Raw genomic sequence first — 26,098 nt, 5'->3', positions numbered from 1 at the left:
TGAGCTCCATCCGGTACCCCTGACCGTGCTGACCTCTCACATTCATGCTGGCTAGCTGGCTTGTCCTCTTTTATTCACCCCAATGCTGCTCTAGCTCTCTAAGCCTTTCTTCCATTTCCTCTTTCCTTTCTGTGCCGGCCCATTCTTATACGGCTCCGTCGGCTCAGAATCTCAATCACGCACTGCAGGAAGCTGATTAAGCAATTGAGAATGATCGCACCCTCACGTGCAGGTGCGACTCACCCCAGTTTCTCCATCAACTCCCCACGGCAATGGATTATTTAAAAGCCGCCAATCTTTCGTAGCCATGGACCCGCTATACCACAATGTGTAAACAGCGTTTTAAGTTCTTTGGCAGTTTTGGAGTTATTTGTGGCATTGCATGCAGCAGGAGGTTCATTGTGTTAGGGAATGTGTTCTTTTTATACTATAACCACTATATCTCTAACCTGTAATCACAGTGGAGATGTTAAGACAAAGAAATATGCTACTAATGAATGGATATATTAAACTCTGCATTTACTCCCATATGCAAACAATCGCAGAAGCCCATAGGACAATACATTTGTCTTACGATGCTTCAATGGGGTCTTCAACAATCATATCCATCTTCGAAGAGTAGTTTTGCTAGGCTCAGGCAGAAGGATATACTGTATCTTCAGTTTATCCATCAAGTAATAGTGTGGCCTTTGCCACTTTTTTACCCTTAGAACAGTTTCTTTGTTACAAAAACTATCAATCAGGTGAGAACAATAAAGAATATAAGGGAGAGGATATACACAGATGTACCAAGATTATAGAAATTGCTGCAACAAAAAATTAAACTGTCTGAGCCTACCCTCTTTAAACATTACTTTTTGATTTGCCCTCTTATTTCTGAATACTGTTACAAAAATATTTAATAAAAAAAACACATGATAACTGACTCTTGGATTAAGTAACTCAAAAAAATGTGAAATTCTCAACTTTCATATCAGCTTAGTTCCCCAAACGCACTTGAATGTTACGCCATGCATACCTTTTCTAACATGTTTACAGTTCAATCCCAAAATAATAGGTTGTAACCTTGTGTTTTCCATCCATCCATTATCCAACCCGCTATATCCTAACTACAGGGTCACGGGGGTCTGCTGGAGCCAATCCCAGCCAACACAGGGCGCAAGGCAGGAAACAAATTGTGGGAAGGGTGCCAGCCCACTGCGGCCTTTTAACATCATATAAAAAAATGTATAAAATAACAGAAACTTTCTTAGCGCTCTAATTTTTACAGAATCCATCACAGCATTTTCGCAGTTGCAAAGTCATTAATGGAATCCGCAAAACTCACCTGACGCAAACACTGCGATTTGATGGACAAAACTGTTCAATCATTCCTGGTACATTGTAGCAAGTAAGTAAGTCTTCTTTCATGGATTTCAGACCGTTATATTTAAAAGGACTGCTTGGTCAGCCTTGTGGAATAACTGAAATCTGCCTGAGGTGGGAGGCCACTACTATCCTGCGGAGTGGTGGAGGGCCATTAGAAGCATTGAGTTGATTTACATAATGGACCACTGGGGTTCAAGTTCTTGTGCATTCCCACCTTCTGTAGTTGCATACAGTTGTTGTCACAACTCTTACTGTTGGCAACTGTTACAACGACAACTAACTTCCACATGGACCATCTTGGGCCCTCACATAAGACCAGGTATTCAGACCAAGAGTTCCATCCAACCAGCCCCCTCACGGTCAGTCTTGTGGAATAACTGAAATCTGCCTGAGGTGGGAGGCCACTACTATCCTACGGAGTGGTGGAGGGCCATTAGAAGCATTGAGTTGATTTACATAATGGACCACTGGGGTTCAAGTTCTTGTGCATTCCCACCTTCTGTAGTTGCATACAGTTGTTGTCACCACTCTTACTGTTGGGAACTGTTACAACGACAACTAACTTCCACACGGACCATCTTGGGCCCTCACATAAGTCCAGGTATTCAGAGCAAGATTTCCATCCAACCAGCCCCCTCAGATCCTGAGACCTTGCAAATCAGTATAACCATCTAACGTCAGCTCTTTGAGTAACATAAAGACATACCAACACATCCTAATTAGGCAGTGGCTTACAAATCTTGGATTGCATTAATGTTGCTAAAATCAGATATAAGAATTCCCTCATACACATACTCTCTAACAGGAATATTCCTTGACTTAATACATTTTTTTCCTCATTTTCTGTATTCCCATGACTTTCCCTTGCTGTCTTAACGTGCCATTTCCCATATGCTGTTGATTTCCACTTGAACTGTTACATTGTTAGTTATTTAGTAATCGTTTTTGGGATGGTAAGTCACTTTGACAATTTATACTGACTCAGCTTCAGATGTCTTCTTAATTCTTTTAGGCTTGTCACAAATGAAATTTACTTTAGAACTGAGTCTCGTCCTCCATGCTTTACAAGCACATCCGTGGCACACAGCAGTAGGTTTGGTTGGCCTTGTCAGGTGTGCCCCACGTAGAATGAATCTTCTTGAAAGCTGACAGAACCGTCTTTGGCTTCTGCATGGTTCATTTAACAGCTCAGGTCTCTGTAGCAGCAGTTTTGACAGGTAATGAAAGTGAACTGAACTTCTATTGGAGTTGGATTGAACTGAGTGTTTTGTGGATTCCTTTTCAAAAAGCATATTGCAAGTTGTGTTCCCCAGAGAGTGGTAATACATCATGCCACTTGCTGCTAAATAAAACAACAACAACATTCAGCTTATTTAGAGACTGAAGTGATGCCCTCTAGGGGAGCACTTACAAATGAAGTGAATTAATTTTCTGTCAAACCTGAAAGCAACAGACCCTAATTGTCTTAAGATGCATATGGGCCTATTTCTGATAGTTATACCATAAACCCAACCATGTCCTCCAGGGGAAGCCACCTACAATGAGGATTTGTGGTCAATAAAGTCAAACAGTGCCCTACAGGGGGCAGTCTCATGTAGTGCTAGTTTGTGATAAACAGATTGAGTCTTCACCTCCAGAGTGCAGCAACTTATAATGTCAGCTCCTATGCAGTAATGTGTGACGTGAACTGTGTGCAAATGAAGACTTTTAGCACTTAATGTAGATTCATATTCGATAAATTGTGAACTGAAACCTGTACTCTAGAAATCAGTCATACTCTGACTTGGCTCTGTCTCAAATGAGCAGACATCATGAAGACATGTATTTGAAATTGTTCTGCCAGTTGTGAGGTTTTTTAAACTCTTTTGGGACTGACCCCAACGGGACGACACGCCGAAAAGCGTCCCGAAGCACGATCACTGCGTCTGTAGAAGACAGCTTATCTGTTGTCGGGGCAACCACAGGCTCCAATTGCTGCAGCAGCTCACCAGGAAAGCAAATCCGAGCCAATCATGGTCGTGCTATAAGCACTTGTCATTGATGGGTGATGCAAGGAACATTATAAATGCAGGGAACAGTATTACTTGGCCACTAACCTGGCTATGACTCTGCCTGACTGCTGTGTCTGTGTAGAGGAGAGTAGTAGATCCCGCTGCAATAAATAACCGTGCTGTTCCTGTTTCAAGCTGGTCTTACTAAAGTACTGAGACTAAGCCTTGGGTTTTGGGGTGTAAGACAGGGACTCACATGTCACAAGTATTGAAAAAATTGGCAGAACACATGTTGTGGAGAATGACCCGGACACAAACAGGCGGACATGTTCAAATCACCCAATACACGTTTATTATACATTATTTACACTAATAAAGTGCACCACAAACCCCTAAAGTCCCCAAAGTCCAGGCCAACTCTTCAAATGCCTTTTCTTTCTTCAGGCCACCTCCTTTCCTTCTCTCCCGACTCCAGCCATCGAATGGAGGGAGATGGTCCCTTTTATACACACCCGGATGTGCTCCAGGTGCCTCCCGGCCATCTTCCACCGGCACAACCAAGTGGTGCTGAGGTCCAAGGCTCCCAAGGCATTGGGGCGCCCCCTGGCGGGCCCCTACAGGGTTGAGCTTCAAAGCTCTGTACCCGTGGTCCCCATAGCCACCAGGGCGGTCACCCCCACGTGGTCTGTGGGAGGCTTAAGCCCCCCCAGCCACCTGCGATAATGTATAAGAAAAAACAATCGGGAGAAGGCTGGGAAAGCTAAAAGCAAACCACAAATCAAAACCAGAAAGGCCATTTAAATGTGTAATTAAACCCATTTACATTTACATTTTTTTTTTGATCAGACATGATTATCCAAAGTGACTTAACAAAAGAGGTGTCAACATAATCAAGTAAATATCAGTCAAGTGGGAATCGGTTTGGGAACAAATGTTATAAGACAAGGTTAAAAAAAAATGATCATCAGAGAGCAAAATACAAACGAGTTACAATTCCTAGGTTACAAAATCCTAACAGCTCAGTTGGACAGAAGTTCACCAAACAAGAGAGGCTTGAAACGCTTCCTAAACACATTTAGGGAGTCAGAAGTTTGAATGCAGGTGGGCATCCCATTCCACCAGTAAGAAGCTACACATAACAAGGGTTTGAAGTGAGATGTGATGCCAAAGTGGCATCGCCAGACGATGTTCATCAGCAGAACTGAGCAGTAGAGAAGGAGCATGGGACCTCTTGACTGTCTCCACATATTAGGTGCAGACGCATTAATTATTCTGTCAGCAGACATAAAGGATATGAACTTAATACATGCTGGTACAGTAAGCTGATGTAGTGATCTGAAAAGAGGAGTGACATGGTTTATAGCCGCACTACTGGGGAGTGAAAACTTCAACTCCCAGCAGTCTCTGCAGTGGCTTCGATTGATCATTTGCTGAGGGTGCAGGGGCTGCTGGGGGACAAGGAGGCTGATACAAGATTTAAAAGGAGGCCTGTTACACAGAGAAAGAAAGTTTTTTTGCTGTTTCGTATCTGGAGTTTAGCGGTCTGTTTGCCTTCCCGTTCAATGCCTTTGGATTCTTGTTTTTGTCCTGGATCATCTCCTGTTTGGGTGTATGGACTGTCTGGTATCTTCCTGCTGCATGAGGACTGTCCGAGGATTGGTTCTTGACCTGCGAAGAAAGGAGTGCTGCTGATCCCATTCACACATCATCATCTCATCAGGAAATACTGGTAGGACTGACCTTTACATTCACATACAGTGAGCTGATCTCTGGACTATTTATTTACCTCCATCATTTCATCACATCAGTTGCCGCTTTTTATGGACTTCATCGTGTGTGGTTTTTGTTAGTTATTTGTCATTGTTGAATTTGTGTTTGTTGCATAATCTCTGGAAGGGAACTGGGGTGGGATCGTTGTAGATTGCATAGTTATATTTCATTCATTATTGTTTAATACATTCCTAAATTTCTGTTTTATTACCGTTTGCTTTTTATCTCTGTGAGGGAGTGGGTGTGAGTCGGGCCAAGGCTGGGTGTGTTCCTGGGATCCCCACTGAAAAAATGAATAAATCATTGTCAAAGGCAGTGTGAATCTTAGCTGGGATTTTTAGTCCGCTACAGGTTGATCGCCATACTTGTCACAGCATTTTAAATCATCTGCTGCAGCTTAGTAGCACACCTGCCAACAGAGAGTTGCAGTAATCCAGACATGACAAGACCAAAGCCTGGATCAGGAGTTATGCTACATACTCTGTCTAATACGGCCTGTTCTTGCAGATATCTGCAAGGCCAAGAGACCATAGCAACACGGTCCATGAAAACGGCTGGTCATCAAACTCATCCCCAAGGCTGCATACAGACTTGCCAAGTGTTAGCGATAATGAAATGAGATGAGCTGAACAGACGTGGGGTGCAAAATAGACAGAAATAACAAGAGTGCAGAAATAACAAGAGGGTCTGCCTTTACCAGTTGGAGCTGGAGATAATGCTTCATCCTCCCGGTTGTAATGTCAATAAGATCTTCAAAGATTCTAGCAGATACCATTTGATCCTCTGGGAGAATGACAAGTAGAGATCCGTGTCATCGGCATTGCACTGATAAGAAAAACATTTGGTATAGAGAGCAAGAAACAAACGCAGAAAGACTTAACCAAAAGTCATTGGGTTTTAGCGTTTTAATCAAAGCAACCACCATGAAAAGGTTTTTACAGACAAAGTAATGCATTAATCCTAAGGAAAAAATAACTGAAGGTCTGAAGACCAAAGTGGCCCCTGGCTGGTATCAACATATACTTTAGATTTGAATTCAGTGATATCTAAAGGGGACATTGCCCTCTAGGGGGAGATGAGCTGCATTACAACACATGATAACCCAGCCAGCCTGTCAGATCTGTTCAGTTCAGGGTTGCAGACGTGGTTAGGATTCTTTATTTCAGAAGATTCCCGTGTTTTTATTTTACACCATTTTCTGAGGTTCTAACACTTGATTTGTTTTTTTCTTCTTCTAGCCCACAAATCTGACCGTGCAATTAACGTTTCAAATTTAAGCTTACTTCATTTTTTTTTGGCCACCGTTGTGGTATTTATGGGTGCCACCATTTTGTGTCTCCTGTTGTTAGGACAGTGACCTGTGTTGTTAGGGACGTATCCTCAGAGGCCAAGACATCCCTGTAATGACGGGTTAAAAAGGTTGTTAGTCATAGTTTGTGGAAAACAAAAAACTTTTTCAAATGTCCTTTGACCATTTCAAAACTCTTCATTTCTGTTTTTTGACTTTGACTTGTGCTTACTTTTCGAGTATGATTTTTATATCTCATTTTGGCTTTGGATGTGGTGTTGATTGTTCTCATGATTTAAACGTCTATTTTGATGTTTGATTACATCTTTTCTTCCTGGTCACCATAATAAACTTCTCCTTGCAAGAGTGTGTAGCATAACAGCCTGAAGCCTTTTCCTGATAGCAGAACTTTACAATAAATGGAACTAAAGAAATGAAGAACATAACCTGTAATGTTGACTTGAGAGTGAATTACATCCTGCAACTGAAGTAAAACTGTTCTGTGACCCCTCTGAAAAATGTCGCAAGGACAGCGCCCAAGGAGTGGCGGTAATACAGAGGATGTGTTCATTTTCGTTAAAGACTGTAGTGAACATTGCTGATCAGCAGACATCAACACATAATATATGTTTAATTTCAATAAATCTGTGATATAATAGTACAATGTAAATTCTTAGTCAGTACCATCTCAAATGAGATGACTTCAGGAGGTACAGTAACTATGAAAAGGATTTTATTATTACCTTACATTGAATTACGGCGGATTTAATTGAACTTTTTTGTCACTGATCAACAGAAGAAGACTTTTTAATGTCAATATGAAAACAGATCTCTGTAATGTGGTCTACATGAATTACAAATATGAAACACCAAATAACTGATCACATAAGTATTCATCCCCTTCAAGTCAAGATTTATCAACTAGACCTTGGACAGCCATGACAGACTTGAGTCTGCGCGCACAGGTCTCTACCAGTTTTACACATCTGAACACTGCCATTTTTGCACAATTCTTCTTCGCAAAACTGCTCAAGTTCAGGGTGCATGGAGATCAAGAGTGAAGAGTTTTTGTCAAGTCCAGCCACAAGTACTCAATTGGATTGTGATCGAAACTGCAGCTCAGCGTCTTCAGGACCTTCATGTTGTTCTTTCTAAGCCATTCCTGTCTAGCTTTAGCTTTATGCATGGGATTCTTGTCTTGCTGGACAAGAAATCTTCTCCTAAAGTGTAGGTTTCCTGCAGACTGCATCCGGTATTTCCCTGCATTCATTTTACCTTAACATTCACAATCAACAACATTTATTTCTATAGCACATTTTCATACAAATGATGCAGCTCAAAGTGTTTTACATGATGCAGATAGAGAAAAAAAGACAAAATAAATAAGAAAATAGAATTAGGGAACACTGATTAACATAGAATAAAAGTAAGGTCCAATGGCCAAGAAGGACAGAAAAAAACAAAAAAAAAAAAAAAACCCAGACAACTGGAGAAAAAAATAAAATCTGCTGGGGTCCCGAGGCCAGGAGACCACCCAGCCCCCTCTAGGAATTCTACCTAACATAAATGACCTCAATCAGTCCTTAAGGTATTCAGGGTTCACAGGGAAGAACCTGATGATGACGGTCATGTGGACTTCTGGCCTTTAATCCATCAATGTAGGGACATCACGGTGCTTTGATCAGGTGGTGGTGGTGCAGATCAGCAACACAGAAAACCGGAAAAAGAACAGAAGAGAAAGTAGGGGTTAGTACAGATTTCAGAGCCACCAGGAATAATAATGATAATTAAATGCATATACAGAGTATCAGGATTAAACTAAAATGAAGCTATGAGAAAGCCATGTTAAAGTAATGCCTGCTGCAGAGGTGCATCCCAACAGCAAGACGTTGCCATCACCACGTTTCCCAGTGTGGATAGTGTGCTTTTGATAATGTGCAGTATTCAAACACAGCGTTCAGTCCAGGATTCTCAAACTCTGGTCCTGGATGGCCACAGTGGCTGCAGGTTTTCATTCTAACCCTTTTCTTAATTAGTGCACTGCTTTTACTGCTAATTAATTCTTTTTGAATTAATTGTAATTGACTTGTTTTTTAAGATTTGTTTCCCTGATTTTCTTCATCGTTCCTCTGAGTTGCTTCATTTCTTTCCTTACATGGCACCCAAACAGAAATAAAATGTGAAGTGAGTGAGCCAACAGAAGACCAACTAAGTCAGGGCCTCAAACGCCAACCAATTTCACTCCAGCCAGTTGCTTAATTAGTCGCCAATCTCTTTTTGTTAATTAAACCTGTTATTTGATTCCATGACTTGTTGCTGTTCTCATTGTACAATAACAGACATTTTCTCTTTTCTAAGAGCTCTGTTAAAATGTTTTGGAGACCTGAGCAGATCAGCAATCCTGACACCTTCACCTTTCTTTATTTTCAGATATTGTATGATGGACAGAGTTTGCTGGTCATGTTTTGGCTCATTTTTTATCTCATTATTGTTTGGCAGCTAATTAAGGAAAAAGAAACCATTGAGAGGTCTGAGTCTTCAAGAGCAAGTCAATTAAAATGAATTCAAAAGAAGTTAATTAGTAGCAAAAACAGGTCACTAATTAAGAAAAGGGTTAGAATGAAAACCTGCAGCCACTGTGACCATCCAGGACCGGAGTCAGAGAACCCTGGTTTAGTTTGACATATAGCAGAACATTTAAATATATATATATACTGTAATAAGCGCTATATAGCGCCCGACCCGGCAGAGGCACGTGTACAAAACACAGGCTTTATTCTTTTGTTTTCTTCAGCCGTGGGGCATGTCTTCCCCGTGTCTCACAGTCCCAACACAGTCCCCAAAACACAAAGCACAAACTTAAACAACCTTTCCTGCCACCACCACTCCTCCCAGGCAACCTCGTCCTCTTCCTCCTGATTCTGGCCCCCAATGGAGGGAGGTTGCCTGCTTTATAGCCCACCCGGAAGTGCTCCAGGTGCCTGACCAGCTGGTCTTAATTGCACCTCCGGGTGGGGCTGGTAAGTCGTCCATTGTGGCGGCTGGCTCTCCGCAGCACCCCCTAGCGGCCACCCCATCTCCCAACTGGGCTGTGGTGGACCACGGGCCACGGGGGAGACTGAGGAAGGACCCACTGCCAGGGACGCTGCCCCCAGGCGCCCCAGGGGAGGCATTGCACTGTCCATGGTGGCTCCCCCGGGACATATGCAGCAGAGGAGTCCCGGCCGGGCATGGGACCCGGCTGTCCGTCACAATACATATATATATATATATATATATATATATATATATATATATATATATATATATATATATTATTTTTTTATTTTTTTTAATTGACTGCGGTGGGTTGGCACCCTGCACAGGATTGGTTCCTGTCTTGTGCCCTGTGTTGGCTGGGATTGGCTCCAGCAGACCCCCGTGACCCTGTATTCGGATTCAGCGGGTTAGAAAATGGATGGATGGATGGATGGATAAATTGATTTTAATTAGAAACAGATAACATTCCATACAGTTAAATTTAACAAATCAAAGCAAACTTCAATCCCCAGCCAAGAGAAAGAGAGAAGAGCCAGCAACTGAAGCTACTCTATCAAAGGTGCAATAAAAGAAGGGTATCTGTTCCACCAAAGAAAACCAAAAAAAGAACAGTAGAGAAAGTAGGGGTTAGTATGGATCATGGAGGCAGGATGAAAATGATAAGTAAATGCATGTACAGAATATCAGGGTTATGCTAACATGAAGCTATGATAAAGCCATAATAAAATAATGGGGTTTTAACAGTTTTTTTAAAGTGCTCCTCCGAGTGAATTTCTGTTGGTAGGCTATTCCACATTTTAGGTGTATAATAGCAGAAGACCACCTCACCCATCCATCCATCCATTATCCAACCCGCTATATCCTAACTACAGGGTCATGGGGGTCTGTTGGAGCCAATCCCAGCCAACACAGGGTGCAAGGCAGTAAAAACAAACCTTGGGCAGAGCGCACACACACACACACAGAAAGCTACACACCAAGCACACACCGGGGACAACTTAGAATCACCAATCCACCTAACCTGCATGTGTTTGGAGGAAACCCACGCAGACATGGGTAGAGCATGCAAACTCCATGCAGGGAGGTGAACCCGGGTCTCATAAGTGTGAGGCAGCAGCGCTACCCACTGCGCCACAGTGCCGCCCACCGGCTCACCACTTCTTTTAAATTTAGCTCTTGGAATTATAAGCAAACTCTCATTTGAAGATCTAAGGTTACGATTTAGAGTGTAAGGTGAAAGGCATCCCCAAATATAGATCATACAATCTTTTTCCATCTGACATCAGGGTCTTTCCAAGGTCTGCCAAGATGTCCTCTAAGTTTTTTTTTCTCTTTTTCCCAGGGTGTTGCTGCAGAGTCTCTCCAATCTAAGCCCCTGTAGCTCTGTAACGTCTTCAGAGTTCTCATAGGGCTCTTGATGGCCTCCCACACTGCTCTTTTTTTCCTGATCACTCACTTTCTGTGGATGACCTTCCCTACCAGATTTCTAAATGTGCCAAATTCTTTCCATTTCTAATTGACTGATTTAACTGGAGACGAAGGTCAATTCAGTGTCATGGAGATTTTCTTTTCTCCATCCCATGACATGCTCAGAGACATTTTCAAGGGGTTAATTGGAGTGTTCTTTTTGCCCTCATTATGTAGTTTAGGTCACAATACTGACTCACCACAAGTTGGATCTTCCAGATAAGCTACATTTATACTACAACAAACTGAAACCCCAGACAGGTGATCCCCATTGAACTAATTCTGTGAATGTTAACACCAATTGGCCGCCCCAGCGATGATTTACGTGGGTCTTATTAAAGGGAGTGAACACTTACTGCATGTGATCAGTCTTTAATTTGTGATTCATTTAGACAACTTTGCAGAGAACTCTTTTCACTTGGTCATTAAAGAGTCTTTTTCTGTGGATCAGCGTCAACGAAGCCATATTAAATCCTCTGTGATTCAATGTTGTATAAAGGTAAAATGTGTAAAACGTCCAAGGGGGTAAATACTTTTCATTGGCAGTGCATAGCAGTTCATTACATAATTCACATGCTTTTTACATATTGTGCATCTCTCTGTTGATCAGTGTCAAAAAAGCCCATCTATACCCACTGTGCCTCAATGTTGTATAACAATAATATGTGGAAACTTCAAAGGAGGTGAACACTTCTCGTAGGAACTGTCTGGGTTCCTATACAAAAATGAACGAAAATGGCTTTCAATCAACAATAACAAATAGTGTTGGCTCAAAGTCAACTGCGTCTGAAGTAAACAGCTTCCTCTGGGGGTCGGGGAACTTATGTTGAGGCCAAAGTAAAAATTGACCCTGACTGCAATGCGAATTCTTAAACTTTAAATTCCAGTTTCAACCAAGTCCTCAGAAGGAAGTAAAATGTATTTTGGATTCTTGTTCAAAACTTTCAAAGGAACATCACCCACCGTGGTGGCCTTATCACATAGAATGATAATGGAATGAGCCATGTCAGTGGAACAGAATATAATAAAATGTCAAATGAAAATGATCCAGTAGGCAGCAATAGATAATATGAGTTCTTATTGAATAAAGACTAAAGTGGCCTCTGGGTGTCGGTAACATACGATTTAGATTTATATTCAGTAAACAGGAGCTGCAGCAGCAGCTTGTGGATGCTTAAAGAAGCGTTGCAATAAAGAGAGACGAAAATAAACCTTGTCCACTAGTGGACAGCAGACCATAAGCTAAATTCCGAACCTGTTAGTTTTCTGGAATTACAGTATGTCCCCCAGAAGCAGAAGAACATCTTGAAGTTTCCGGTATAAAAATCATGAAGTGAACACAGTTCTTCAGAAAGCTGCAGCATGCACAGTGACTTCATTTTCAATAAAATCAGAAATGAAGAATGTCATCTAGGGGTTAGTAACACAAAACGTGTAACCCTGTTGAATAAAAAAGGCTGAAGAAGTCTTAAGTGAAGCAGGTCCTCTGGGGGCAGCTTCACATAATGTGGATTCCTACTGAATAAAGACGAACATGATTCATGTCCTTCTGTTGTGACAGCCGCACATGTTATTAAAAATTAGGAATGAATTGTGTAGTTCAGAGGACAGTAGAACATAATGTAAGATCTTGAAATAATCGGAAGCGATTCTTCGCTTACAGGGGCAAAAATGTACATAATTACTGGTGACAATAATGGCAGTAATGCGCCTGCATAATGCATTACTGTGACTGTGACAGCCAAGCCAGAAGTTTGCTTTCTTTTTCAATTTTCTTCTTTTTTAGCCATAGTGGTGTGTGTTCAGACCAAAGTGAGTTCACACACACACACACACACATATGTTGTGCCTCCTCCAGACCACGAGGGGGCGTCCGTCCTGGTTATGTTGGGGGCGCCAGGCGGCGCCCCGATGCCGGTTTATCCTGTGTGGTCCCTGGCCGGGGATGGAGCCCGGCCGGGACGCCCTGGAAGACCAGAGGAGGGCTTGTGCCTCCTCCAGACCGCAAGGGGGCGATCGCTCTGGTTGTATTGGAGGTAGAGGGCTTGGAAGCCCAACCCTGTAGGGGCCCGTGGCTACCGCCAGGCGGCGCCCTGGAGCCTGAGGAACCCTGGAGCCCAGCACTTCCGCCACACCAGGAAGTGCTGGGGGGAAGACTTATTGTGGCGCCCGGAGAGCGTGGGGCGTGGCCAAGGAGGGAATGCCGGAAACACCTGGTGCTCATCCGGGAGCAGTATATAAGGGGCCGCCTCCCTTCAGTCTGGAGCCGAAGTCGGGTGGAAGAGGACGGAGCTAGCGGGAGGACTGGAGGCGGCCAGAAGAGAGAGAGAGAGGCATTGTAAGGCCTGGGGATTTGAGCGCGGGACTGCTGTAAATAGTGTAAATAAACAAGTGTGTGGTGAATTTAAGATGTCTGTCTGCCTGTGTCCGGGTTCAAGTTCACAATATATATATATATATATATATATATATATATATATATATATATATATATATATATACACACACACATATACAGTATATATATATATATTTATATTTATATATAAATATATACACACACATTCACATTAGCTATTCATATATTTATTTATTTAAAAAGCTTCTGTGAAACGGCATCTTTCCCCTTCGTGACAAATAAAGTTTGCAAGTGCAAGGCAGTAGAAGATGGGGACCGCTGTAGAAAAGGGAGGACAAAACAAAGAGTAGTTGGCGAAGGCTCCTATTTCAGAATATGTTTAGCCTCCCCCATCCTCTAGATGGCAGCAACCCAGGACCTCAGTAACTATGAGGGCACATGCAGGGCATAATGGGAATTGTAGTGCTGCCAGAGAGTGCTTTGTGTAGTGAGAAAACAACTACATAATTTAAGGAATTGTTAATAATAATAATAATAATAATAATAATAATAATAATATAATGATGGTGATTCCTTTTTGTATGGGGTTTTGTTTGACCTGGAAGTCCTTCCATTGGGCTATACTCTGGCTCTGGAAGTACTCACAGTTCCGACATAAAAGGAAGTGCCATCAAGTACAATACAATATAATACAATACAATTTATTTTTGTATAGCCCAAAATCACACAAGAAGTGCTGCAATGGGCTTTAACAGACCCTGCCTCTTGACAGCCCCGAGCCTTGATTCTCTAAGAAGACAAGGAAAATCTCCCCCCCCCAAAAAAAAACCTTGTAGGGAAAAAATGGAAGAAACCTTGAGAAAGGCAGTTCAAAGAGAGACCCCTTTTTAAGTAGGCTGGGTGTGCAGTGGGTGTCAAAAAGAAGGGGGTCAATACAATATAATGCACTACACAGAACAGAACAAATCCTCAATTCAGTATAAAAATACAAATTTTAGAAGTACGTAGCAGAATTTAACAGTAGATGATATCACATAATATGATTTGGATATGTTTAGAGTCCTGGAGACCTCAGCCATCAAGCTGCCTCCCCTATGTAGCCATTCCACAGCTGAAACAGAGCTGGGCCAGCCAATCCGATGAAAGGACCCCTCTCTTCCATGATTCCTGTGATCCTCCATCAGGGATGACTTTACCATAGGCAGGCAAAACAACTTGCAGGTGGGCTGTGGCACCAAATGGCACATTTGAGTACCGAGAAGAGAAACAGAATAGGTGAGGGTTAGTAACAAATTATAACTATCGTGTTACTTATGTTTTAGTGCTAATGACTGACAACAGAGATGCAGTCTGTACAGTTAATCAGCAGCTCTAGTCAGGATATGCTAAACTGAAGTAGTGAGTCTTCAGCCGGGTTTTAAAAGCTGAGACCGAAGGGGCATTGTGTTTGTAATTGTGCTTCTGCAGCCATTGGAGAATCCTTTGTGAGGTATCTCTCTATTATTATAAAAAAAATCCTGGGACGAGACATATGACAAAGAGCAGATCTATCTATCTATCTATCTATCTATCTATCTATCTATCTATCTATCTATCTATCTATCTATCTATCTATCTATCTATCTATCTATCTATCTATCTATCTATCTAATATAGTGCCTTTCATATCTATCTATCTATCTATCTATCTATCTATCTATCTATCTATCTATTCAATAAACTAGGAAATAGTGTATCCTCAACCTCAGAGTGGGAGAGATTACTTCAATATGTGAGCTGAACCTGCACATTAATATCTAATGTGCACTACCTTTTAATTAGTGAGTGAACTTAAATTAATACTCCACACAAAAGTGATATGTTTTATATGTTTTATATTTTACTGTATTAATGTGTTAATATTACAAATTTAATCCTGTTTTTCTTTTTATTGGGTCTGTTTTGGAGTTGCAGAATGCATTTCCATGATTACTTCTTTGAATTCTTTTATTGTAAGGTAGTTAAAATGATTTAACGTTTTCCTGGGATACCATCTTGGGATTCTTGCCTCTTGCTGTCTTGTGTATATGTTGCTAAGGAGTTGTTATGGAGTGAACAGTAATAAGTGAACCCCAGTGAACTTGCTTTGCCTTGAATTTCGCAAAAACACAGGAAATGTTTGAGCATTTCAGAAAATTTGTTCAATGGAGAAAGAGAAGCTGATCTAGTTCTGGGTGGATTATAAGGGTACAAAGGGGGTTATGGAAGTGTCTAAAAACTGTGCTGGACTGAATATTGTGGCTAAAATGTGACTTAGGCTGTGATAATCACTATGCCTCCCTGAGATAAAATGCTAAATCAAGTTCACACTACTTTGAGTCCTTTATCTCTCTCTGCATCACCCCAAGCAAATCCGGCTAAAATGTCAATTGGGTAGAGATATCACGCATGTGTGTATATGCAGTAAAGTATTCACACACACACAAAGATGATGAGGTCACTCCATAAAGTGTGAGGTGGAGTACGCTTACAGTATGCATATAACAAAGTTCTGCACATGCACAGTGCAATTCAGGAGCCACACATTAGTTAGTGATATCCCCATCCAACACTGGCTGCTACAGCCCTGCACTGTCACAATGGCCTCACAAAGCATCATGGGGCACTGGGAAAAAAAAAGTCTGTGCAAGCCAGCCACACAGCAATTTTATTTGGGAAAAATTCAGAGAACAAGGTCAACAAAGTACCTAACATTCATTTTAAAGATATAGCACCTTTCTCATCTATCTATCTATCTATCTATCTATCTATCTATCTATCTATCTATCTATCTATCTATCTATCTATCTATCTATCTATCTATCTATCTATCTATCTATCTATCTATCTATCTATCTATCTGTCATTGTATCCTGCCTAATATACTAAAATCTATCTATCTATCTATCTATCTATCTATCTATCTATCTATCTATCACATTAATATAAATCAGAAAATAACTAAGAAACCCAGGACAGACACTTCTGGGACCCCACTGATGACCTCACTCCACATGGGCCATTCTCCTCTTATTTGTACTCTTTGTCTCCTGCCAGTTAACCAACTTGTGATCCAGCTTTGTAGGTTTATGTAACGATCAGAGAAGGGTCTTCAATTTTGATGCTTGGTCGCGTCTGATTGTGTTACATTTTCACTCACAAGAACATTTGCAGTAAATAATATTTTAGGAAAAGTGCATGTGTTTGGGACAATGTGAGCATTTGACAGGATGTCTTGACGTGTGGATAATTCTTTTTGATATAATTTGCTATTGTCCAGTGTTAGGCACCATAGACACCTATTCTATCAGCAACTTTGGTGTGTCTGTTTTCTACGACAACATGAGATTAAAGCTTTTTCTCGTCTATCACTACAAATTATGCAGGATAAGTAAATGAGTCATTTTTTGGGTGGAATATTCCTTTAAACTTTCTGTTTCAAGGATCAGGGACTGAACTGAGATTTGTCCTCTTTGTGGATCAGTGGTGAATAATAGATTACTGCTACAAAGAACGATTGAATCAATCCACACCCTCTAGGGGGCAGTTCCAGATGGTCTGAATACTTAATGATTATTGAACTGAAATCTCGTCCTCCAGGGGACAGCAGCCTCTTAGAATCACAGAGTGCTGATTTTCTTTCTAGAGGTGACCAAAGCAGGCTGGGTCATCCTGGAAAAAAAGAAAGCTGAGCAAGAGAAACACAGAGCACCACCCCCAACTCATTAAGCACTAGGCCTTCTCATTAGGTGGGATAATACGGCAGCAGAGATGTAGGCGGACTGAGGCAGCGCGATCAGAGCTCCAGGTCTGACAGCAGGATATGAACTGAGATGAAGAAGTAAAACGGTGAAAATGTTTTCTTTCTCACTTTTAGTCCCATCCGGCACTGTTTGGATGTGAAACTGGGTGGGGGAGCTTTGTTTAGTTCCTATTTTAGATCAAAGTTGTATTCCATGTTTCAGTTAAAAAAAAAAAACAATATAAATTTGGCTTCCTCTTCAAGGACTGTCAGGCAAATCTTTTGTTAGCACCGCTGTGTGATACGGAGCTTCAAATAAATGCCTCTTAAGCGTAAGACAGAGTATGAAACAAACTGCCTGCAAATAAAAATGAAAAAAAAAAAAAGCTTTTTTTTTCCTTCTATTTTGGCAGACTACATTTCTATTGATTTCAAGAAGCTGAATGATGGTAACCAAATTAGAATGATAGGCTATTAACTTTAAAATCGTGAGATGTGCATGGTAATTAAAGAGAAGTCATACTCTCCCGGGAGCTGGAAGGCTGCGTGACTGGTGAATTTTAATATCAGAAACACAAATGCCTTGTAAAAAGACAGGCAGCAGAGAGCCTGATAGATATTGAAATCAAAAAAGAGTGTGCAGCCTATAGAAAGAAATAGGAATCAGCTGAGTGAGTTTGTCTGTTCAATGGCCACCTAACATAACCGAGGCAGGGGACTCCCATACCACCCTGCCCGGGGTTTGTTTGTGCAGGCTGGGATTGGCTCCAGCAGACACCCGTGACGTGTTAGGATATAGCAGGTTGGATAATGGATGGATGGATTAGAAAGCTTGATGAATCTAGTTTTTTTTTTTTGTCTTTAGAAGTTTTATTTTTGCCGTATTTGGGGAACTGAAAATCCACAGGAGTCTATCGAACATGAAAGAGATTCTCCCAAAGTTAATGTGTGGTGTGCTTTGGGAAACAATTGAGTCATAGGGCCATTCTTTTTTTGATGGGGGTGTTGTTAATGGTGCTAGCTATTTAGAAATGCTGCAAAATTACTTTATTCATCAACTTGAACAATTAAGACTGATAGGGAATACAGTGTTTCAACAAGATGGTGCTCCTTGTCCTTATGCCTTGCATGTTAGACAGTTCCTACATGAGAAATTCCCTAACAGATGGATTGGAAGAGGTGGACCATTTTCTTGGCCTCCACATTCGCCAGATTTGACTCCATTGGATTTCTTTTTAGGGGGACATGTGAAAACTAATCTTTATTCAACCAAACCTCGATCTTTAGAAGACTTGCAAGCTAGGATAACTGAGGTGATTGCTGGTATTACTGAAAATCAACTTGAAAATGCTTTCTGAGAACTACAGAATTATATTATCCTTTGTTTTGGTGGACATGTTGAAAATGAACAAGAACAATAATAAACGTGTTTCTTCTTTCTAATCCTTTTTACAGATTCTTTCTATCACATATACTTACAAGGTTACAACTATTTTAAATTGCAATTATGGACGCCCGGTATATTCCCAATTCTATATTCCCATTCTCAGGTGTGTTCCCAATACCTCTTCATTGCACCAAGAGTCTCAATAAACAGGATCACATACACATACAGATGTACATACAGTAAGTAATCCCTAGCCGCTAGTCCAGGGGTCTCCAACATTTTTTCCCCTGAGAGCTACTTTTACAAAATGAAAATGGCCGAGAGCTACTCATGTTTTCTAACGTTTATTCTCATAGCTTATTTCATCCCAAACAAACTGAATAGGCTTGTTTTGCCTGAACATTTACAAAATGTTGGTGTCCACAACTCGCATTTTGCATTAAAACATCACAACAAAATATTTAGTTCACCTGCAAGTGCATTTTGTATGTCTGTATGCTTTTTCTAGTGTATCTCACACTATTGAATTAAAACATGAATGCTGTCAAAACAAAACAATGCAATTCCAAATACACAGTGTCACACACGTGCGCATGGCTTGAGTGAAGGCAGTTCCGAGGCATACCGGGACGTGGCAGAGTGCACTGACTCTTTTTCTCCCTTGCCTGCAGACCATTCACGGGAGATTCCACCTGGCACTCTTGACGTCACTTCCCGGACCGAGTCTATGGAAGGAGACCTTGCAGGCTCCTGCCCCTGTGATGTCACGTTCGGGTTTGAACCAATGGCTTAAGACCTTAATGAGCCGACCCCTATGACTTCACTTCCTGTCTTTCCCTTTAAAAGCCTGCACCTTTTCCGTTTTCCCTCAGTTCTGTTCTGGACTCAGTTTCGTGCACATCAGTGCTGTATTCATTTGTTCGACTTTGCATCCAGGAAACCAATTATACGGGTGGCTGCCCCAAACCTTTCCATGACTCTGTTGTCGAATTTCTGACAACAGATATGACTTATTAATTTGTCATTTTGTTCCATGTCACTGTTTCACTTTATTCACACGTCCAGTTGCATATGATTTGTGTTTTTTAGTTAGTCAGATGACGGGCACTGCATGGACTCAACAAAAGAGGTGTATGGTGGAGTGCAGCCACCTATGTTCACTCTTATGGAGTCATTTAAACGTTCGTCTCTCAGTCTTGTTCTGAACTTTGATTTAATGACATTCATGTCAGACTCACAGAGGTGTGGAGCCCCAACAAAGCAGACATTTTCATAGCTGCTTGGTGAAGATTCTTGTAGTAATCTAGCTCTGCTAAGCTCCAGAAATGCTGAAAATGCTGTTGAGACTTTAACTGCACATTATTTTGAAGGTTTACTAATATATAATATATAAAATCTAATGTCTTTCTGTCTGTATGTCTGTCTACTTTTCATGAGAAAACTACTTAACGTATTTAGATTGTTTTTTTTTTTTTCTTTAATTTGCTTGAACATTCCGGTTGATTTTGCGGCTTCTCTCATTTCGCTGTGTATCATAGTTCGCTTGCGGTACTGATGTGTCTTTGCGCAAATCAGAGAAACACACAGCGGGCCGAGGGGCGGGGCCTTCCTCACTCACTCGTCAGCGGTACTGATGTGTTTGCGCAAATCAGAGAAACACACAGCGGGCTGAGGGGCAGGGCCTTCCTCACTCACTCGTCAGCTTCGGGCGTGTACCTTAACTCCGCTTAGCCAGCAAATGAGAGAACAATTGAATTCAAGTTTGTTTGATATTTAAAATAAAGTGTTACTTAGGTCTTGATGAGTTTGAGTCCGAATATTCTCTTAAGTGTATGCCACATTGAAAGGATCGATTGCAATTCAGATTGTGGATCGTGATTTTGTGTTAAAAGGATCGCAATATGATTTTTTGGAAAAATCACACACCCCTTATTTGACTAATCAAGTTTTCAAATTTATGTAGGATTCATTATCCCTTTGGTGAGCTACTTGGAAAGGGGTTGCGAGTGATGTGTTGGAGACCCCTGCGCTAGGGTAATAATAGAAAAAGACTACAGAAATGCTGTATTTAAAGCAAGCTATGTCCTGGGCCAGAATGTTTGCCCTGTATTAAATTATATGCAGAGGCACAACTAGTTTTTTTTTTTTTAAGTAACATTTCTAAAGATATGAAACAACAGCACTAAGCATTAGCCTAAAACCTTCAATGCTACTCTTACCATATTTCAAAGACTTTCATAAATTAACCGTTTCATATTCCTACATGTATAGCAGAATACAGCAGTAACCATTCATCACAAACATCTTAGCCATTCTATAACTTATTTACACCTAATACAGTTTACAAAATATACATTTAACAAGAGTACCAAGTGTTTAGCAGCTGAACAATGATTTAAAAGCCACACTCTTGTGAGTGATCCACAGCACCGCCATCTGTCTGCATCGTAGCAGCGGTCTTTGTAACTGAGCAGCTTACCGCCTACCTTTAGTGAGTTTTAACTTTGTGTCTCTGTAGCAATACTTATCACCATACTACTGTAACATTCTGAGTATACTTGACTCTCAGTTAAAAGGTAAAATCTTCTAATTTATTGTACACTAACCTGCGGAATATAGGTAAAATGGAGCAGCAATGAGAGCACACTGCTTTCAGTCCGTTGTCCAAGTTGCATCTGAGGGGTGGGCAGAAGTTCGTCCCTTTATTGCAACCTGACAGAAATACGTTCCCACTTATACTGCCCCATTCCACAGTCCGTCTTCACGGTCCATTCTACAACAAGAACCACTTGTTTCCTAAATGGCATCACTTTTGGTGATTTATTACATTAAGAAAAAAACTATTGAGGCCAGTCTTTTTATTTTTTTTTTGAGTGCACCACAATTAGCTTTCTCACTAAGACTGGTTTATTCTTACCACTTGAAGCTTACGCTGAGACCACAATGCAAAGTGTGCACGTGGTGAGCAACAAAACACAATGATACTTGTTGCAGCCTGTTCGAACAGTGCATTGATTGCCTCCTAGCCAGTGTGAACACCATGAGTTGCTGTTGCCCCGTTAGACCCAACAGAAAGACGCTGACACAGGGTAAAAATACCAAGAAGTATTCTTTTAAATTTTTTTCCCTCTGTAGTGCCTCCAAAGCACCCCAGCCACAGCAAACATAAAATACAATAATAAATAAACACAATACTATTCCCAACTACACCTCCCAGCAAGCTCCGTCACACTCCTCCAAACTCCGGCTCGCTTGCTGGGTTCCCATCAGTCCTTTATATAGTCCTTGACCTGGAAGTGCTTCTCTCCTTCCTCCCACGTGACTTACTAGCACTTCCGGGTCAGCTGGAGAATTCCGGTTTTCAGTCAGCCCGGAAGTACTTTGGGGCTTCTGTTGTCACAGTCCATTAGTACTTCCAGGCTAGGTGAGAATTTGTTTTCCCACCAACTTTCCACAGTGTCCCCTATTGGCACCCACAGTACCCAGCAGGGCTGTGCTGCCGAACTCCAAGTCCTATAGTGCCCTGTGGGCATCCGAGGCACTGCTGCAGTCCAGGGAAGCTGCCATCTATCATAATGGGGTAGACAGTGTCCTTGATAAACTGCCTTCCCCCATCTCTCCATTACTGGGCCATCCCGCCCAGGATAAACTGCCGGCCATCCCTTACACCAGTAAATGACATTGTGTGCTCAGTCTAGCAGTGTCACAGCAGAAGATGTGTCACTTTTGATGGAAGAAGAATTGTGCCAGCTACTACTGACTTTAAGAGGAAGAAAAGGTGGAGTGTCAGACCCATTTAACAAAAGCGGTGAAGGAAAGGTTGAGTAAAATATTCTAATAAATGGGAGACCTACATGATGAGCACATGCATTTTAAATGTTTTTGCTCGTCTCCCTTGCGTTTTGATGACCTGTTGCGTCATATTCAGCCCTTCATTTAACCATCTGGCACCCATGTAACCAGCCTCTCTTGGAAATATCACTATTTAGGATACACGACGCACGACCGTACATGACCGTATCTGTGCGTAATCTGACATCATTTTCACTGCACAGCCCTCACTCCCAGCATAGACTCAACCTTTACAGGACTTCAAAAAGAAATTTGATTTAGTAAAGTGTGTTATTTTTAATATGTTACTCTCAACACTACCCCTGAGATTGTGCTGTTGACATTCATCTCATCAACATAAACTTACAGTTTTCTGAAATACTGAGACAGATTATTTCAATTTGGAGAAGGAATAATGCATCACTCAAGCATTTGCTTCAGGAAATTTTATCTTGTGCAAGTTTCTACCTGTGGTTGACCTAAGCAGGTGAACAGAGTGCAACAGACTTGCTCTGACTACAAAATCCTTGAGTGTAACCCGGTTAAGGGTTTATAGGGACAAATAACTGGGTTACTTGCAGAAAAATGTACCTGTGTTAATCCAGTTTCTCAGAGACTAATAATCCAGTTTCTCTAACCAGAATAAACGTTTACATTACAATTGAGAAACCAGGTTTCTGTAAATAACTGTGTTGTTAAAGCATATGAAGACGCACTCGCTGTGGGACCCTGACCAAGTGCTTTAGCCTGCCTGTGCTCCTCTGGAAGCATCTTGGGATGTATTTCATTATAGAAAGCTACGAGAGATGGCCGGCCAGCTCCAAGCTTGCTTTATCAATCTTTGTTTTACGTAGCACCCTTCACACAGTATGCCATCATCAGGCATGTTACTAAACAAGAACATGACAAGATAAAATCCTACATTATCCATCCATTTTCTAACCCGCTGAATCCAAAGACAGGGTCACGGGGGTCTGCTGGAGCCAATCCCAGCCAACATAGGGCACAAGGCAGGAACCAATCCTGGGCAGGGTGCCAACCCACCGCAGGACACACACAAACACACCCACACTAGGGCCAATTTAGAATCACCAATCCACCTAACCCGCATGTCTTTGGATTGTGGGAGGAAACCGGAGCGCGCGGAGGAAACCCACGCAGACACGGGGAGAACATGCAAACTCCACACAGGAAGGACCCGGGAAGCGAACCCGGGTCTCCTAACTGCGAGGCAGCAGCGCTACCACTGCGCCACCGTGCCGCCCAATCCTACATTATACCAGTTAAAATTGTAATAATTATTAACCCTTAAACTTCCAGAACCAGCTATAATCGGTTCCCAATATAATTTGCCAGCATGCCGGGGCAGAGTTTATTTGGCAACGTCCATTCGCTGCAACTGGCTATAGTCGGTTGCCAGTGCAATTTGCCAGCACGTTGGAGCTGATCAGTCCGTGCCGTACATTCGTTATGCAGCCAGCTCATGACCACTGCTGCCCCCTAGCGAATCAGCATCACTGTCCCTAGGATTCAACCACTGCACTAGACTAGCCAGCAAGCATCAGCATTGGCCATTGTGTGCTTGTGTGCAGCCAGTTCAAGCGCAGTTGGTGCAGTCGGTGATTTACTGAATTTCATCAATGGCATCAGTACCTTGCACATATAATAATAGATTGTTGCAGTAGTTTTATTTATAGTTTTTACAGTTCATTGTCAGTGTGTAAAATGACCAGTGTTGCTGTAATTGTGATGCTCTTTGCATGAAAAAAATGTGTTCCAATAAAATTTCACTTTTTCTTGGTGAATTGTGACGTTTCCTTAAAAAGAGTAGCAAAAAAGTATTTGGCATCCAGATATGTGTGGTTTAAGGGTTAAGACCTCAGTGACTGGTCCAGGACTATTTACTGGTTAATATGAAGACACACTCACTGTGGAACGCTGACCAAGTGCTTCTCTGTAAGCATCTTGGGATTTATTTTCATTATAGAAAGCACAATATGTAAAAAGCATGTGAATTATGTAATGGAAATAGTAAATCATATGGAAGAAACTGCTGTACAGTGCATATGGAAAGTTTTAACCTCCTAAGAAGTTTTTCACTTTTTACTGCTGTACAACATTAAATCACAGTGGATTCAATTTGGCCCTGAAGGACGATGTTCACTTCACACTTTTTAATAGGAAACTTCAATATGTTCTCCTCCTGGAGGACATACTGCAGCTCACCATAAACTAATATCTTAGGAGTTCAGATTATAGTCTATCGTCCACTAGCGGTCAAGGATTATTTTTGTCTCACCTTACATTAAACTTCCTTGTAGCTTCCACGGCTACAGATCTGTTAACGGAATATAAATCTACATTGCATGTTATCGACATCCTGAGACCACTTTAGTCTTCATTCAGTGAGAACTTAAATTATCTACTGCTACCTCCTGGATAATTTTCATTTAAATTTTTATTGTATAATATTCCACTGACACTGCTCATTCCACATTTTGCAAAAACAAAACTCATTCTATATGAAACGGCCCCCCTGGTGGGTGATGTTCCCCTGAAAATTTTCAACAAGAATCCAAAATACATTCTGAGGACTTGGAATTTAAAGTTTAAGAATTCACATCACATTCCAGTTTCACAAACCCACAATATGTTCTACGAGCCACTGGGAGGCGCTGTTCACTGACAACTTTACTAGATATGTTACTGTTAGTTGAAGGCCATTTCAGTGCTTATTGCACAGGAACACAGGTTATGTATAGTTACAGCGCATTGAAATGTATTCACCCCTTGGGACATTTTCATACTTAAATCATCACTGGCGCTGCCAAATGGCTTTAGAAGTCATATGTCTCTATTATAAAAAAAATCTTGGAAGGAGAAGAGATGTGATTTTCTCAGAGAGACACTAATACATCCCACGAGACGAGTCCAAGCCCGGGTACGTAAATAAAAGACAAAGAAGATGACAAAGTAGGACTTTATAAAAAATTCAGAAACGTTGACACGGTACAAATGCAGAGCACGTTAGAGATAATGGAAGTACAAAATAAATCTTAAGTCTCAAAAAAAGAATATTATAGATCACATTGGCGCAAACAAACAGAAATTACTACTCAGTAAAATAACAGAACAGTGAAAAGAGACCAAATATATTGTTGGGATTTAAACTTTAAGTCGGAGACTTGTAGATCGTCTAATTCGTGTTGCCAGCGACAATTAAACGATTCCAAAAACATTGGCACGGTATGAAGTTCCGTGAAACGTGGACTTTTAACATGAGATTTATTCAAGTCACACTCTACTTACAACTATTTTCAAACAAGACCACGGTTTTCTAACAACAGTCGCGTGAATGCTTTTGTCAGACACACTTCCTGCGCTCTCAGCTCTTCTAAATTTTATCAGGACAATGATTTTATACATTCTGGGTGACACGTCAATGACTAAGCGAAGAAGTAAGAGCATGGACAAACATTTGCAAAAGTCGATTTACTTATTAGAGAGAAAGAAACGACAGTCACTCACAGGTAGATATACATTGCATTGTCACGATGTAAGTCTAAACACGGAATCAAAATTCAATACGATCTTGAAGAAAAGTTTATTCAAAATATTGTTTTTATTTAAGTTTTAAAGTAAAAGTGAAAATAATGCATATGTAACAATTACCATGAAAATAACAATCTCTTTAAATTGTATATCAAGTTAACCAAATCTGGGGGTGGGCAAGCGAAGTGGGCAGGGGCAAAGCTCCCTAGTAATTATTTAAAATAAAGATTACCTTTCTGTGTTTATAATTGATCGTAGTTTAATTGCATTTTATCTAGAAGATCCA

The 26,098-nt window shown here is 41.2% G+C and overlaps 1 protein-coding gene across 1 annotated transcript in view; it reads left to right on the top strand.

Annotated features, from left to right (window-relative positions):
- Nucleotides 1-26,098, top strand: part of LOC120536984 (beta-1,3-N-acetylglucosaminyltransferase manic fringe-like) — a 58,874-nt gene that overhangs the window by 21,124 nt on the left and 11,652 nt on the right. The gene's annotated exons all lie outside the window — the stretch shown is intronic.

Source organism: Polypterus senegalus, chromosome 10 (genome assembly GCF_016835505.1).
Source record: "Polypterus senegalus isolate Bchr_013 chromosome 10, ASM1683550v1, whole genome shotgun sequence".
Lineage (NCBI taxonomy): Eukaryota > Metazoa > Chordata > Cladistia > Polypteriformes > Polypteridae > Polypterus > Polypterus senegalus.
This window is presented reverse-complemented; position numbering and strand designations above follow the sequence as displayed.